The sequence below is a fragment of the Mus pahari genome, chromosome 8 (assembly GCF_900095145.1).
Source record: "Mus pahari chromosome 8, PAHARI_EIJ_v1.1, whole genome shotgun sequence".
Classification (NCBI taxonomy): Eukaryota; Metazoa; Chordata; class Mammalia; order Rodentia; family Muridae; genus Mus; species Mus pahari.
Genome location: NC_034597.1, coordinates 109,806,677 through 109,824,719, shown reverse-complemented (window position 1 = coordinate 109,824,719; position 18,043 = coordinate 109,806,677). Strand labels below are relative to the sequence as shown.

The 18,043-nt window shown below is 42.0% G+C and overlaps 1 protein-coding gene across 1 annotated transcript in view; it reads right to left on the bottom strand.

Annotated features, from left to right (window-relative positions):
* Positions 1 to 18,043, bottom strand: part of Pcca (propionyl-CoA carboxylase subunit alpha) — a 336,175-nt gene that overhangs the window by 13,370 nt on the left and 304,762 nt on the right. The gene's annotated exons all lie outside the window — the stretch shown is intronic.

Here is an 18,043-nt window from a genome sequence, read left to right as displayed (position 1 = left end):
TATCATCTAAAACAGCACTTATTCAAAATCTGCTTTGAGCTTTAAACTAAAATTACAATAATAGCCTTTAAAGTCAAACATTCTAAAACCCTCCACATAATATTCATATCTAAATCATATTGAGCCAGGTTTTTTAAAGGAATTACTCATGATTAATTAATGATATATAAAAAGCACCGCAGATCTTTAAGAAGACCATCTCAGAACTTTGTAAAGGAAACAGTAAGGATTTTGCTTGAGGAACACTGCCGAGTGAGTGAGCAAGCTAGCAAGCGAGTGCAAAGCAGAGGAACCAAATCCCTTGAGTCCCTCAGCCTCAGGGATAAAGGCGGTGACACTGCACGCGCACCAGTAGATGGCAGCAGATTGCTGTCGCAAACCTCCCACACCTCTGAAGCAGCTATACTGGGTAGATTATTAAATAGAGACAAAGGCTTCAGTGTTCATTTTGAGAAAGAGAGAGAGGGGGGGAGAGAGAGAGAGAGAAAAGTCCTTAACATTCAAATATTTCTCAGTGACATAAAATGTTATATTCACATCAAAATGTGAATATCCTTTTAGGCACATTACCATATAGCCTTTTCTCATATGACAAGACAGCTAGGAGAAAGACAAGATGTAATAAGAATATCTTTTGGGCCAAGATATGATAGCACCAAGATTTATAAAACATGGAAAATGCCATGCACAGCAGTTTTCATGGCATCGCAAAGGTGGATGGCCAATAAGTCAATCATAACATTTCTAATATAGACAATACCTACTGGACAGGAAACATCCCAGATAAATATATGAACCACAATTTGCTCTACCCAAACAGAAAATAAAATGCTTTGAGGTAGGGAATTGGAGCCAGTGACGGGTTTCTGGTTCCCACCAGATCCAGTCTCTCTGGGGAAGACAGAAGCAGCACCCACTGGGCAGCTCCATTTTGTTGGAAGAAAGCTGCTGTAACTCAAAGCCTCCTGTGGGCATCATGCTGGCAGGGAGGCCAAGGCAGAATCTGATTCCCACTTTGATTCTGCATGGGGACAGTGGCAATCTCCAAGTGGCTCTTTACAGGGCCTATTTAAAGCAGGTGGGGGGAGGCCCCACAGAAGAGCTTTGATAGCCTAGGTTCCAAGCAGATTTCCGACACTGTGACAGGTTGAATAATAACATCTTCTGGATGTTTCTTTACTCCTGAGTGTGTGTTTTGCAATCAAGACATAGAAGTGTCTGCCAGTTCCTGAAGTATATGATCCTTAAGTGAAATTACAGCACAAATAAAAGCTTTTTGCTCCTATTAAAATTCATCTGAGTCATAAATGACAAGGGAAAAGCAGGCTGCTGTCAGTCTGATGACACCCTGGGCAGAGGGACTACGAATCACCCATGAATTGTACTTCCAAGGCCCTCATTAAATCCTTGGGGACCAAGGGAGGACATAATTGGGCCAAATTGCACAGTTTTAGTATCTGTGCTCTATCTCCCTTGGAACAGAAAGTCCGGCAGCACTAGAGGCACGTGTGTGCCGGGCAGTAAGTCCAGCAGCACTAGAGTGCATCAGGAGGGTTCCATTTCTAGCAGCATCACCAGGGTGACACTACTATGTGACCAGCTGACATTCTACCCTAGGGATTAGTTTTCACTGTGGCATTCAGATCTATTTCCCCCTGGTTTTCTTTAACTTCAAAATATGAATTTAGGAAAAGTATATACTGAGAATACAATTTAACAGCTTTTCACTACAGCAAATAGGCTTAAGAACCAATACTTCAGCTAACTCACAACTAAGCCTCAATGTGAATAAAGCTAAGGCTGTCTTCAGACCATTTCTCCTGAGAGGCCCAGATCCTGACAAAAAACTGGGTCCCTTACTATTTTTATAACTTTCATATCTTCTAAATTCCTTTCTCTGTAGGGCCCCTGCTTTGCTTGGAAAGAGATGTAAAAGAGTCCAAAACTCAGTGCTTCAGACACAGCCTTTGTTACTGATGACATGTTCCTTTCCCTTTTGTATTTGTTTATTGTTCTTAAATCTGTTTAGGAATAAATGACTTATTGTAATCACAAGTGAAAAATAACAAGGAGTGAATGCTCAGGAGAGGTCTTGTTGAACATGGCTGACTTAGAAGTGACCTTTCTGATTGGGAAAAGAAGAGAGAGAAGCTACACTTCTTAAGGTTACCTTTGATGTTGTCCTGATTATCACAGGCCATCTTAAAACAGCCTCTTGTCAGCCCTGCCGTTTGTATGTGGAGTCAAAAGTCTGAACGGGCCTCATTGGTGCAGCATGTGGGCCCATCCAAGAAGACATCCTAGTGACAACTATAGATGTTTTCTAGTACCTGCTCTCCAAAAAGGGGGCCACTGCAGTCTGCACTAGGGCTTACAGAGCTTAGCATCTGAACTGGAACTCATTGTTTTCTCTAGATTCTTGGGGACACGTGCAGTTAGCTAGCTGAGAATTCAGGAAAGGGTCTTTCTAGCAGTAGCAGAGCTCAAGTCTGCTTCTATGATGGGCACTTAAGTGTTTTCAGATACTGCAAAATGTCTATGTAAGTTCAGGGGTGTGTCTGTGTTCACTCAAAGCACAGTGTTGATGTTTTAAAGGCTAGCTGCTAACAGAGAGAAGTATAATCATGAAAAATGACAGTTTTTCATTCCGTGTGGGTCCAGAAGAACCAGGGTATGGTGAAAAGGTCCATAAAGGTCAGCTCTGGACTCAGGAGTAAAACCCCTTCCCTCTACTGGTTTTAGGAAGCTGTCTCCAAACCACTTTCATAGGAATGGAAAGTTGTTTGTTTTTTTTTTTAAAAAAACACCTCACCAGGTAAGTTAGAAAACAGGCTCTCTCTGGGAGCAGCTTAGATGGCTTCTTAACCCAAATATGATAATCATAGAAGGTATTTGACCCAATTATGTAAAATCACCCCCACAGCCAAGAGTCCAAACAAATCCAATTTATGGTGTTCATAATGTAAAAACATGTCTAATGAGAAAATGTCATCCAAACATTTAAAGAAAAGAAAGAGGAATCAACAGCAAGTATGGGAGATACAGTGAGAATACTACACACAGTGGGCAGTTAGGAGGAAGGCCATGGGACCCACTGTGGCTTTGGGAGAGAGTGCAGGGCAGAACAGGAGAGGTTTCCAGAGCTATATGCTCCACTGATTGCTACATCCTGCAAGCAGGCTGCCCACCTGTGGGAGAACATGCCTCAATCTATTGATTATATGCAGGATTCTCAGTCAGCACCTCTGGACAGAGAAGAAGCACTCTATCCATGTATGATCAGCTCTAACCTGATGGGCTCTGTTATTTGTCTGGTACTCGAGGCAGGCCCCCTGATGGAGGTTGAAGTCTGTGAATGCCTTTCCAAAGCCTCTACGTATACAGGTGATTTTTTCAAGCCATATACACAGAGTTTCCATGATTCAAGGGTGTGGCCTTTGGATGTGAAGTCCAGTCTGCTTTACACAGCCTTCAGCTGCAGTTTTAGAGCCTGTGAGATTTCTCTTGGAGAAGGGCTGAGCTCCAATTTCCCTTCTAACTCTTTCCTCCAGTTTCAATTATGAGCTCCATAATTGATTTGATTTTTTTTTCATGTCAGCTCTTGCCCATTAGAGCAACCTTAGTCAACATTAGAGTCATAGGTCAACAATCCAGCTTTTCTCTGAGTTATCTGGAAAACTCAAAGTTACCAAGCATTGGCCAAAAACTATACCCCCCCCTTATTCCCAAATGTATTGGCAGATACATTTTTCCAAGGCTGTCGTCCTATTCAAAGTTCCTCATCCCCTCCCACCTCACTGTCCCTTGCCCGTTTGGTCTCTGCTTGGAAGCCTCATCTTCATTCACTTGATGTGAGATTCCCTAGAGTCCCCTTTCCCAGAGTCAGTCAGGGGGAAATCAGCACTAATGTTTTGGAAATGATAAAAATGAGGAGTGTCTTCAAAGTGCCAGTTCAGCAGAAAAACAGGAGAACTATAAGCTATAATGTAAGCCACACCATGGACTTGGAAGCCATCAGTGTGTTCCATGTCCCAGTTCTTTGTGGAAAAAGCACATGTTTACACAAGGAAAACGACAGCCTGAGCCGCAGACTGCACCTGTTACTCTCCTGGAACCCAGAGCCGGTTAGCTAATCTTTTGAAAGAGAAATCTCCAGAACACCAAAAACACACAGACCAGGAGCTGGTGGCTTCCTCATCAAGGCTCAGTCAGTAACAAAGGTGGAAGGAGGAGGCTGCAGCTAAAGCAACAAGCCAGTACCCAGCCAGCCCAGGCTCAGCCCAGGCTTCCTGCAGTTGCAGTGGTGGCTCAGTCTGTTAGCATAGTGCCATGACAACTCCATCAGTGCAGTCTCAAGGTAGCTGTCAATCAGGATGCATCATTTAATCCAACAGCACTCAAAGGACTTTCTCCTACAACCCACATGACAGCATAGCTACAGCTCTATTTATATCAGCGCCCAGTTGTGTTTACAATGCTGCAGTAATTAGAGAAGATGCAACAGGCAGCAATATTCCTGAGATTTCCATTTTGCAGCATTACCCTATAAAGTGTGATCCTGCTTCACAGAGTCATGCTAAATGACAAAAGGCTATTTTCTTCAATCTCCCAGCCCCGACAGCACTTCATTTGCAGCTATCTATAATTAGATTAATGGTGTAGTGCAGTACAAAGCGGACCCACTTCACATCAGATAGCTTATGAATTAGGACAAACACTTATTTCAATTCCAGGCAGAGAAAGCAATGACTGGGGTGTTTAGCATACCCTTTATGGTGGAATGAGATGTTAATTGTGTACCATTACCTCTAAACTGCTTGCTTGTTGTATAAATCACTGTGCTAATTGATGCAGAGATAGAAATGTAGCCACAGGCAAGAAAGCAAAGGAATGAGAGCTGAAGATGGAGGATAAGGGATTATCGAGGAAAACCATATGGAGACAAGGTTCCTTTGAAACCTCTGTTTTCTGCCTATGAGCAGGAATCCTTCAAGTACAGCAATAGACAAGAAAAAATAACTTTACTTCTTATAAACACAATTTTCTTTTAAAAGTTCTGCATGTCAAATAGCGAGTGTGTTGAATGAATCTGAAAATGCATTTATAAATACCAGAATGTGTGGGCTAGCCAGGATATCTGAACTGTAATTCATGGTTAAGGAGCATCCCTTCTGAGTTACTTGATGCATTTGCTTCTGACCCACCCAACAAGGCAAAACTCAAGTTTTCTGAGGGCCTGAAATTCTTCTCCATATTAGGAGGAAAAAAAAAAAACTAGATTGGTTTAGATCTGTCAGGCTAATTACACAGATGCGTGGACTTGAGAGAGAATGAATCAAACAGAACACAATCATCTGCCACTGATAGAGTAACTAGAGCCACAGAACCCTAAAATCTGGCCATCGCAGTTCATAACTCTACACCATAGGAAGGAACTTCAAAGGTGCTATTTTTTCTAGCTGTTCTAAAACTAGCAAAACAAATAAATAAGAGCACCTACTGATCTAATAGCACCAGTGCTTTGTCTCCAAATGCTCTTCCTTGCTTATGTGCCCTACTCTCACTAACAGCTCTTTTGAGGGTCTAGAGAACACAAACACAGAAACCAAATGCTGAACAAGAGTCGAGCCATGAGTGAGCCACAACTAAACATGCCCTTGGGAAGTTCATAAATCAAGCATGTGCCCTGTGTGTGTTTTCACTTTTTTAAGGTGCAAATTACTGCTGTGCACTTTTTTTTTTTTTTTTTTTTACAATTCAGATGCTTAGTAATTAGCACTGTTATAACACTATTTTACACAGAGAGCAAATGTAGATCAGTTAGTTAGTGGTCCAATGTCCCCACTTCACAGTAACAGTTGGCATCGCTCACAAAAGCTCAATTCAGAAACACTGTATAAAGTGCATTCTCCTAAAACACACATGTTGTCTTAACTGTAAGACAATCAAGTGATGTCCTAAGGAACTGTGGCGGCTGAGTTAAATTATCGCAACTGAAACCTGAAGGGAGTAGCCAGAGCTACATTTGCCTGTTACCATAAAGTAGCCCTATATATCTGTCTAGGACTAACAACGCCTGCATTGTAAGGTTAGGGTCAATAGTTTAATGTTTGACACATTGTGATAATTAACAAAAGCCTACAAGGAACCATCAATGTTCTGTTCAACAGAATAAAAAATTATCAGAATAGGGCAGAATGGAGATATAGCACAGTAGTACAGCACTTATCTGGCATCCATAGGGCCCTGAGTTTGATCTCCAAATCCATGGGAGACAAAAAGTAGCAAGGGATCGGGGAAACTAGTAGGGTAAAATGGCTCAGGTCTGTAAACAGTGCTCAGGTGGCAGGTGCAAGGGACAGTACATTCTAGGCAAGCCTGGGCTAACCTGAACGGCGTCTTAAACAAACAAAACTACAGTGCCCTAAAAGGGCCTTCCTACATCACAGCTGAAACTTAGTGCCAGGTACCAGAGGCAGTGCTCAGTGCCTGCCCATGTGTCTCACCCATTTAAATGCCAGAGTTACCTTAGAGCCGAACACTTCAGGGTCAGTGATACTGATGTAACAGAAAAAAGACTCGGTCCCCGACTCAGCACTTGTTCCTCTCGTTGAAAAATGCAGTTAGCATCCCCAGAAAGTCACTCAGTATCTGACTGTTCTGTGACATGAGCTGAGCCCAGCACTGCGCTGTCACATAACACACGGCTTCCCACTGGCAGTCACCAATCAGGCAACAGTCAGCATTTTATTCCTCAAGTGGTCAAGTGGAATCCAAACTACAGGTTTGTTTTGATTTGGTTTTCTGGTTATTTTATTTTACTTATTTTATTTTTGCTGCTGGTGACTAAATTCAGGGCATTGTGTATATTACATGCATGCTTTACCACTGAACTACAAATACAGGCCTAAACTTCAGCCTTTGGTTATACCCATAAATGTGCCATAGGAAATCACAAGGGCAGAGGACAATAACCTTATCTTTTTTTGGAGAAAAAAAATACAAAAATAGAGGCAGGAAGAACATTTCTAACAAAAGAAAACAAAAAACAAAATACACGGAACTCATTTTTCAAAATTCTTCCTAAAAGGGTATGGTTTCCTTAGGGAAATGAACTGTCTTTAAGGTAACATGACCAACTTGGACTAGTAAGATGGCTCAGAGGCTGAAAGGTCTTGTCATCAGGACTGACCACCTGAGTTCAATCTCGGAGACCTACACAATTAGAGGAGAGAAGCAACCTCCTCAGGTTGTCATCTGACACAGGTCAGGGTGCATGTGAATACACACATGAATGCATACATGTATACACACAGAGAGACAACATACGTAATGAAAAAATAATATCTCTGGCGGAATGAGTTGGATGATAGATTCAAAGTATCTCTGGTTTGAGGTAAAAAAGGCAGTTCCCTCTGGAGAAGCCTATTTAGAGATGTCCATCCACAATATAAAACTCAAGTCTTTTTCTCTTTTGTTTTTGTAATCACAAGCTTCCATCCATTTCCACTGTCTTGAAACAAACAACTTTCACCCTTAACAACCGTGCTGGAAAGCATATTGAGGAGAGTAAGCCTTAGATCCAGAGCACTCTCACCAAAGGGAACTTACGTCTTGCCGAGCTCCTGTGAGGCAGCTTTTCTGGCTCCTGAAATCACTCACTGTCTTTACACACTAAATGGGAAAGGAAAAGAGCCTCTGCTGGGGAGCCTGCCCCACTCCTAAACTTCTAAGGCTCACAGAGAGGCCTCTGTGAGGAGCACCAAGGACAGAGTCCGCTGAGGACAGGGACACCCATAGTGTGTAGTACTAGGGGGCCCCACATGCAGGTGCACCAAGGATAAAGGGACCCAGGTGCCCATAGGCTGTCTAACAAATAGGTGCACAGTCCACAAAGGCAATGTGCTAAAATAAGTGGTACTTTCCCACCCACAAGGGCAAGTCTGCTGCAGTGTACTTCACAGAATCCCAAATCAGGGCATGTGCCTTCTGTTTGATCAGTAGTCTATGTGACACATTATGACTATAATGAACCAGGGTTTTCTTTTTTTAAAAGAAAAATATTATAGATCTTTGAAAGTGCTGTACTTAATTTTGTAACAATACCAACATCTGTTAACAGTACAAGCTGTTTCCATTCTTTAGCCTGAATTGTTTTATGTAATTACGAGTTTATAAGGTAGTTGGTAAGCCAGTAAGAAGGTACCTTTTTAAAGCACTCTGTAATTTGGGGTACAATGAACTGTTCTCTTGAAAATCTGTAATTAGGGCAGTATCAACTTACAGGAAAGTACAGGAAATGGTATAACAACACAATTATGTAAATAGGCACATAGGTAGGGAAGCGTACCATTTTGCTATGGCCCTACCCTTCTCTTTACTTTCTCTTCCATTTGAATTCTTTGCTCATCTCAAGTGGGTATACTGTTATCACAAGATGTGGAACAAATGGACTCTGTGGAAAACAGATGGGGAGCTTGGCCTTCCTTCCCCCATCAATTCTTCAACACCAGAGGCTGGGAATGAAGCCAATGCTGGGCCTCTTCAACAGCACTCTGGCCTGTGCGTGGATGATTTCAATAATAAAAAGTTTTCACTATTATGAATTCATTGAAGAAACTCAGAATCGAATAGGATAAAATGTTGGTTTATGTTTGACAGAAATTATCAAACTAGCTTGTATAAAGGCAGGGTAAGCACTGCCAGAAATGACTGTGACTATATTATCCTGTTGGCCAAAAAAAAAAAAAAAAAATCAAATCAGAAAACATCCCCACAAGCCTTCACACAGCGGTCCAAAGCACCACAAATGACCTCTGTCAGGGGATTGCTTAGCAGTTCTGCAGTTCATACTATAATACATCTTACAAGCCCAGCCCAGGTCCGTAGACAATCTGCTGACATTCCATGTGGGGTATATTGTACATATACAATACTGATTGTATGACAAGACCTGCAAAGCCTTGTTGGGTAATATGGAAGGGAAAAGAGACAAAGTCCCAGAACAAAATAGCAGCAAATGGAATCTTGTTCCATAAACCTGAATTGGGAGAGTTGGGAAAGATGGTACCTTTGGCTAAAGATGGTGGCACATACTGTAATCCCAGCACTGGGGAGGTAGAGACAGAAGGAATCCAGGGTCATTTGGAATATATAGTGAGGCTTCATAAGACTGTCTCAAAAATTTCTTAAGATGATAATTTTTTGGTCAAATAATCTAATTTCTCAGACAAAGATTTATTCTCTTAAATCAAGATTATACATCTTTTTAAAAGGTTATTAATTTATATGCATGTGCATATGGCTGCTCACAGAACCTAGAAGGCATCAGGTCTCCTGGAGCTGCAGTTACGGGCCGTTGTGAGCCATCCAACATGAGTCATCTGCAAAAGCACCAGGTGTTCTTAACTGCTGTGCCACCCTCCAGCCCCATGATAATAAACATCTTCTATGAGAGTGTTAGAGATCAAATTGACAAGGATTTGCAAAGCACCCAGCAAGTGCCTGCAGAAAACTACACACTAAGTATTCTTTCCAGTCTTGTGTCTAAACATCTCTGATTGCCCAGAATTAGACAGGGCAAACTGTTCATGTTGTGCATGGCACCATACAGATTGCTAATTTTAGTCTGTACTCTATGGTTTAAAATTTGTAAACAAAAGTAGGTTAAATTCTTCAAATACTACATACAACTTCTGAAAGAAGATATAAAATAAAAATTACAAAATAGGGCTCTATAACACTAAGGGCATCTTGATGGGATTGTGTGGGGCTTTGTGAGCCTTAGATCCCTAAGGAGACACATGATGAACTACTGGAAAAGTTTGAGCAATCCGTTCATTTAAAGATACTTAATAGGCCTATCTGGGCATTGTCAGAGTACAAATACATACGGCAATATGGCTCCTGGCCTCAAACACCATAACTTGGCCATTCAGAAAAGGCATTGTGCAGAGCTGCAATATCAACACCCAAGCATACTGCTAAAAACTGACCCATTGGGAACATGTTTTACACTGAGCCCTCCTGGAGCCCTCTGGGTTAGGAGGGAGTGGGAACCATGACACAATGTCTCTATCATGTTCAGCATAGCTACTGAGTTTTGACCTCTAACTCCACAGCTTAGAAGCTCAGGACTGTGAAGCTGTGTGTCTCTAGATCCTGACTCACAAATTGTGGGTCCTCATGATATGAATTCACAAAATTGTCCTGAGGATCAAGGCAATTCTTACATGAACAATCTACTTTGAGGCCCTGGTCTGTTTTACCTCAACATTATCACCTCTATCAAGGTTGCCCTCAAAGTCCAGGCTTTATTTTACATACCTCTTCCTTTCCTTCTCTCCCTCCCCATTTTATCTCTTCTCCTACCTCCTTTAGACAGGAGCTCACTGTGTGGCCCAGGCTGGCCTCACAGTTGAGGTGATTCTCCTGCCTTTGCTTTAGGTGCTCACAAAAATGTACCGGTCCCCACACCTGTTTTCCTTTCTTTCCCTCAGTTTGGAGCTTTTGTTGATATCCACAACACCCAGATTGTAACAACACTACAAAAAGTCTTTATATTCTACCCTTTATCTCAGAGGAAGGTGTTTATCTCATAGCCAACCAACATAAACTGTAACTGTCACCACTTAGTGACTTCCAGAATCTACCCTGCCTCAAATGCCCAAAGTAACTGTGAAAAGACTTAGCCCCAGAGGTTAGAACTATTTACCTCTGGACCCATCTATAAGTAATAGCTGTCCAATCAAATCTAACTCTTATCAGTATAGTTAAATAAAGCTATTGAGGTATCAGTAGATAAGGCATCTAAATCAATAATAAGTCAATAAGGGCCACATCCCTTATATTTAGAATCCTGACCCCAGGGTTTAAGTACACCACAAGCAGAGCAGGGATCAACCATGCTCAGCTGGATGAAGCTTCTCATCACAAGAAGCTGAGAAGACAGATGCTGCAGTGGAACAGGGTCCTAGAGAAATCAGCAGGAAAACTTCAATGGGAATGACCATGTTATACTAACTTAACGAATAACCATGTTATGCTAACTGAACAGAAAGACCACTGATATACTAACTGAATGGAATGACCATGTTACACTAACTGAACAAATGACTGTGTAATACTAATGGAATGACAATAAGATAGGACCCTTCCAAAGTATGGTTGGTGAGAGACAAGAGAGAAGAGAGAAGGAAGAGGATAAAGGGCAAGTGGACCAAGAGAGGAGCCCAGAATCAGGAGGCCAAGACAGCACTTGCCTGGATTACATGGAATCAGAAGCTGGGGAGAGAGAAGGGAAGCCCAGTGCCCTGAGCTGGAGGAGGTTGAGGGTAAGAGGGTGGGGTGAGAAACAGTGGGCAGAGGCACACGTACTGAGTGAGTCTTGTTTCCTTGGGATTTGACACAAACGTACACAGCATAAATTCTGTCAAAAGAAACTTTAGTATTAAAGAAAGATAAGGATATCCCGCACCCAATGAGAATCCTGGCTCAACCACAATAGCCAATGTGGGAACTAGATCGGCAGTGTTCCTGGCCTGAGCTTGCCACAGTCTGAGTTTCCACTGCTCCACATTCTTACAATATCCAGTCTAGTAACCGAATCCATTTCAGACTACTTGCCTCATTCGGAATGAGGTGTAGCAGGAAGTGGAATGAACCGTGGCTTGGGGTCAGGGGTCAGGGAGGGCTACACTGTGTTTTTAGTATCATCACCAAGGATGAGAATTTCCATTTGCCCACGAGGCATTTGTCATCATCTATGTTTACAGTGTATTAGGGCAATAACTTTTCTGTTTCTTCCCTGGATGGGGAAACTTCTTTCTGACCAAATTCTAAAAGTAGACTCCAAATTCTGTTTGGTTTTTTGTTGTTGTTGTTGCTGTTGTCATTGTTGTTGTTTTGTTTAGTTTTGTTTTTTGAGGGGGTGAGAATCTGTTGTTTCTCCTCCCTAAAAGAAGCATGAGTGAATTAATTGTCCTCACAAAGTCTACACTAAAGAGTTGATTTAGAGACAATTCCTTGTCCCCATGGAAAAGTCTGAAGAAACCTGAACCAGAAACAGGTTTTTTTCCCCTTTGTCCTTCCCTGATACTGAGGGCCAAACTCTGGGCCTCTACCACTGAGCTTTCAAATCCCCAGCCCTGAAAATAAATGTTTTTAAGGTCAAAGTGTATTTACAATGTCTTTATATGAGGAAGAATGACAAGGTCCATATATGCTTTGTCTTGTCTGTGTCACTAGATGTGATGGACAAATACATCTGCGGGGACTTCAGCCAACTGGGAACAACTGGAAACACATGCTCTCCAGCATGAACAAGGTGACATGGAAGCCTACTGCTAGCTGCTCTGAGACAGGACATTAAAGCCTGACTTCAGACATCCTACAGGCTGATAACCCTATTGAAGGCTGAAATACTTCATGAGTGGAAAGAGGGGGGAAGAAGAGATGAAGTCATGTGGTAGTCAAGTCAGTCTACCAACAATGAAAACCATCAGCAATACAACAGTACTACAAATAGTTTGTTAATCTCTTAGACAGACAGACAGACAGACAGACAGACAGACAGACAGACAGACAGACAGACACACACACACACACACACACACACACACACACCCCCTCTACAAGGGCTAGTGTATATGCTTTTTTCTCTCTACCAAACACCAGAGTGAAAAGACAGTTTCATTCTAACATCTATGGGCACACAAATGGAAACTAAGAAAGAAACCTTTCCTGAGCCTCTTAGGTCCTACACAGGCTGCTGATGTTTACATCTGGAGAAGCAGTTAGTTCTATGTGAAGCAGGGTCTACACAGGTATCATCTCATGGCTTAGTCAGAAACTTCTGAGTATCACCACAGATCACTCATAGTTTTGGGGAAATGACATGAATTAATGTTGCTCTGCTGATGGAAGCCTCCTCTGCAGTTACTGACAAGATCTTAACTAGAAACTGAGTCTGGATTTTTGACAATTTCATCAAGTCATGGAGGTTGTATGAGGCTCAGGGTTTATAGCTTTGCTCCACTTCCAGCCACTTGATGCTAACCCTTCCCAACTGTGATGGACTCCTCCATTAGTTAGCTTTGGTCATAGTCTTCTACCACAGCAAGAAAAAGTAACTAATACATTACAGAGGATCATAAACTACTCCCAAGCCCAGATGCCAACAATTATCCCTCTAAAACATCTGGATAGAGAAGAGCTAATCTTAAGCACTAAAAATATGGTGTCCAGCCAGACTTGGTGGTACACATCTCTAGTTCCAGTGCTCAGGAGGCAGAGGCAGATAGAGTTAAGGTAAGCCAGGTCTACATAGCAAGTTCTAGGACAGCCAAAGCCACACGAGAAACAACTGTCTCAAACCAAACAACAACAACAAAAAGAGTAAGGATGTTTATGTTGGGAGACTATGGAGCACTGCTGACTCATGCCAGTCAACCTCCTATTATTCTACATAAAAGAAATGGGATAGAAATCACAGAGAGTGGGATTTAATGCCTATGAAACATCTACAACAGGAAACTCAGAGACAAAAAAGCAGGCTCCTGCCTAAAGTGAGGGCATGGCAAGTCTGCTCATAGGATAAATAGAAATGGAGAAATGACGATGGCACATTACGAATATACTAAATCCCACTTCATTACGTGTGTGCGCGCGCGTGTGTGCGTATGTGTGTGTATATGTGTGTGTGCGTGTATGTGTGTGTGCATGTGTGTGTGTGTGCATGTGTGCGCTTGTATGCATGTGTGTATGTTTGTCAGTGTTTCTGTGTGTCTGTGTGTCTGCATATGTGTGCTGCATTTATCTATCTTTTCTTCTTTTAAACAGCAATAACCTGTTTGGGAAAAGATTATATGCTTGGTTCATAGAACACAAACAGTTTTTGTGAATGAATACAGAAAAATGAATCTCTAATTTTTTTCCTTGACCAAGTTATACACATCTATACCACTAGACGTGACAAAGGGCAGGTGTCTATAAACATGCCAGTGCCGAAAAACCAAGAGCTAAAATGAGGAGCTTCCACACCCAGCACTTCCTCACAAGGACAAGGAGAAACTCACCAGGTCGAGGAACTTCCCTTGCTGATTCTTTTGAAATGTATTTTTGTCTCCAAATCATCAAAATTTAGACACAGGTTCACAAGGTCTTGCTGATGATATGAGTAATGTGCACTTTCTTGGATGACATCATAGACAGGAAAGCAGAGGAAGTAACTCAGCATGGACTTAGAGTGAACCTCAAATGTTCTACAGCTCTCCCTGGCAAGGGTCCTTGGAAGGTTGAAACCTGCTGCCACTGAAACAAAATGTAAGATGCTGGCCAAATACTTTGTTTCTCTGTCACATTATTTTTACTTTCTCAAGCCCCATCCATACCCCTAGTGCTGGGTATCCGACCTAGTGCCTTGCCCATCCCAAGTTCTGGGTTCACTGGTCCTTCCTTCCTGCTTCCCTCTATCTAGTCTTTGCTGCCATGTTGAACAGTGAACCCAGGGTCTTGTGTAGACTGGGCAGGAATTCTATGCCTGTGAACCACAACCCCAGCCCCTTTCACTCAAAATGTAAATGGAAAGGTGACTTAAGTTTTGCAAAGATGATTCTTATTCTCTATAAGAACAAAACCAATTTTTCAGTGTAACAGAAATAAATATCCTAATGAAATAACTTTTGTGATTATCAAATACTGTAATGATGTAACTTCTGTGATCATCACATACTGTAATGATGTAGCTTCTGTGATTATCAAATACTGTGAGATTTCTACTTAATTTCCCACTTCGTTGCTATTTTTGGTTCTGTATTAATTAGGGGACTAAGAATTACAAATTTTGGAGATAAAGGGGTACTAGTGATCCTGGAAGATTACAGACTCTGCTTCCTAACTTGTCTGTTAGGACAAGTGCTGTCATCTTGGGTGTTGACAGGACCTGAAAATGCAAGCTGCCAATGACAGTAGTTGCCCCAGCACACAAGGTAGTGTCATGGCCCTGTGGTTGAGTTCACAGTTTTCTATCCTAAACTATTCTTCTAACTTTCCTTTGTTTGGACGATTTACAGTCATTTCTCCAGTCAGAGTCAAGGTGTCAACTCCCTTAGACTCCTGTGGTAACACCAACCTCCTGGCTCTTGGGCTTATCCTGGCTCTGTTTATCTTGTCTTTATTACTTTGTACTGGTTGGTGATGCAAACCTATAATCCCAGATGTCAGGATGCAGAAGCATAAGGACCAAGAGTTCAAGGACAGTTTCAGCTACATAACAGGTTCAAGGCTAGCCTGAAGTATATGGAACCACATTTTAAAAAGCAAACCAAAATACAAATCCACCCATTCTTATCTCCTTGTACAAAGCTCAAGTCCTAGTGTATCAAAGACCTCAACATAAAACCAAGTACTCTGAAAAAAATAGAAGAGAAAGTGGGGAATAGCCTCTACACATGGGAACAGGGAGAAATGTCCTGAAGAGAACACTGATAGCCTATGCTCTAAGACCAAGAATCGACAAATGGGACCTCANNAAATTGCAAAGCTTCTGTAANGCAAAGGACNCTGTCAATAGGACAAAAAAGGCAACCAACAGATTGGGAAAAGATCTTTACCAATNCTATATCNGATAGNGGACTAATATCCAATATATACAAAGAACTCAAGAAGTTAGACTCCAAAGAACCAAATAACCCTATTAAATAATGAGGTACAGAGCTAAACAAAGAATTCTCAACTGAGGAATACTGAATGGCTGAGAAGCACCTGAAGAAATGTTCAACATCCTTAATCATCATGGAAATGCAAATAAAAACAACCCTGAGATTCCACCTCACACCAGTCAGAATGGCTAAGATCAAAAATTCAGGTAGATGTTGTGGAGGTTGTGGAGAAAGAGGAACACTCTTCCATTGCTGGTGGGATTGCAAGCTTGTACAACCACTCTGGAATTCAGTTTGGCAGTTCCTCAGGAAATTGGATATAATATTACCTGAGGACCCACTAATACCAACTCCTGGGCATATACCCAGAAGATACTCCAACATGTAATAAGGACACATGTTCCACTATGTTCATAGCAGCCTTATTTATAATAGCCAGAAGCTGGAAAGAACCCAGATGTCCCTCAACAGAGGAATGGATACAGAAAATGTGGTACATTTACACAATGAAGTACTACCCAGCTATTAAAAATCAATGAATTTATGAAATTCTTAGGCAAGTGGATGGAACTAGAAAATATCATCCTGAGTGAGGTAAACCAATCACAAAAGAACACACATGGTATGCACTCACTGATAAGTGGGTATTAGCCCAGAAGCTTGGAATACCCAAGATACAATTCACAAACCACATGAAACTCAAGAGGAAGGAAGATCAAAGTGTGGATACTTCAATCCTTCTTCGAAGGGGGAACAAAATACCCATGGAAGGAGTCACAGAGACAAAGTGTGGAGTAGAGACTGAAGGAATGACCATCCAGAGACTGCCCCACCTGAGGATCCATCCCATATACAACCACCAAACCCAGACTCTTGCAGATTCCAAGTGCTTACTGACAGAAGCCAGTTATAGCTGTCTCTAGAGAGGCTCCACAAGTACCTGACAAAATACAGAAGTGGATTCTCACAGCCTACCATTGGACTGAGCACAGGGTTCCCAATGAAGGAGCTAGAGAAAGGATCCCAGGAGCTGAAGGGGTTAGCAGCCCCATAGGAGGAACAACAATATGAACTAACCAGTACCCCCCAGAGTTCCCAGGGACTAAACCACCAACCAGAGTACACATGGTGGGACTCATGGCTCCAGCTGCATATGTAGCAGAGGATGGCCTAGTTGGTCATCAATGGAAGGAGAGGCCCTTGGTCCTGTGAAGGTTCTATGCCCCAGTGTAGGGGAATGCCAGGGCCAGCAACTGGGAGTGGGTGGATTGGCGAGCAGGGGGAGGGGATTGAGAGTTTTGGGAGGGGAAACCAGGAAAGGGGACAACAGTTGAAATGTTAATAAAGTAAATATCTAGTAAAAAATAAAAAGCAAACCAAAAACAATATTAAATTGGAATTGTTAGCTTTGGTACCAATTCCCTTTGCTATAAACTGAGAAAATAATGGTTGTTCGTTTCATAGGGCAGAAGCCTGGCAACACCAGCTCAGCCAAGTAGTCACAGTGCTGTGCTAGGAGTGTGGTGGGTAGGAGCACTGAGCTTCCCAACAGGAGCCTGGCTGTACAGAACCCCAGACATAATCTGATAGAAGTGTCAACACCAGGCCAGGCAGTGGTAGCACATGTGTTCAATCCCAGCACTCTAGAGGCAGAGGCAGGAGGATCTCTGAGTTCAAGGCCAGCCTGGTCTACAGAGAGGTCCACAACAGCCAGAGCTACATAGAGAAATCCTGTCTTGAAGAAACAGAACTATAAATCAGAGACTGACAGACAGTTCTGGACAAACAAGGACTGGAAAAAAGAGGTGGGGGATAATGCAGCAGGTGATTCTGAAGGAGGCCCTGGACCAGAAAAGGCATTTGTTTCTCTGACTTTAAGCCAGTATTTTATAGTGAGAAAACCGACAAAGTTGAAAATGTTTGTAGTTTAGACAGTCATACTGTTATCTCCTGCTATTCAAAACTGTACAGCCACACTGTGCTGTTTTGGACAGGAGTTTGTCTTGTACTGAAGAAGCACAGAGGTATTATTAGCAACTTGAGAATGGAACAGAGTAGAATGAGTGAGATAGATAGATAGATAGATAGATAGATAGATAGATAGATAGATAGATAGATAAAATGGATACCTAGAAAATCAATACCCAGAAGCAACAACTGCAGCTCATGGTTCACATGCAGATTCTGGGCAAAGTGATATGGATGGCATTTGTAGTGTTTCTGTGACTTTTATAGTAACTCTGACATTATTTTAAAATAAGCTCAAGAATTACAGCTAAATCTTAAAAACCTGAGATAAAAGTTTCTGTGTTAGATGAGAAAACTATCTGTGGGATTAAGAGCACGGACACTGTTCAGGGTCGCTGAGGACATCTGCAGTAATT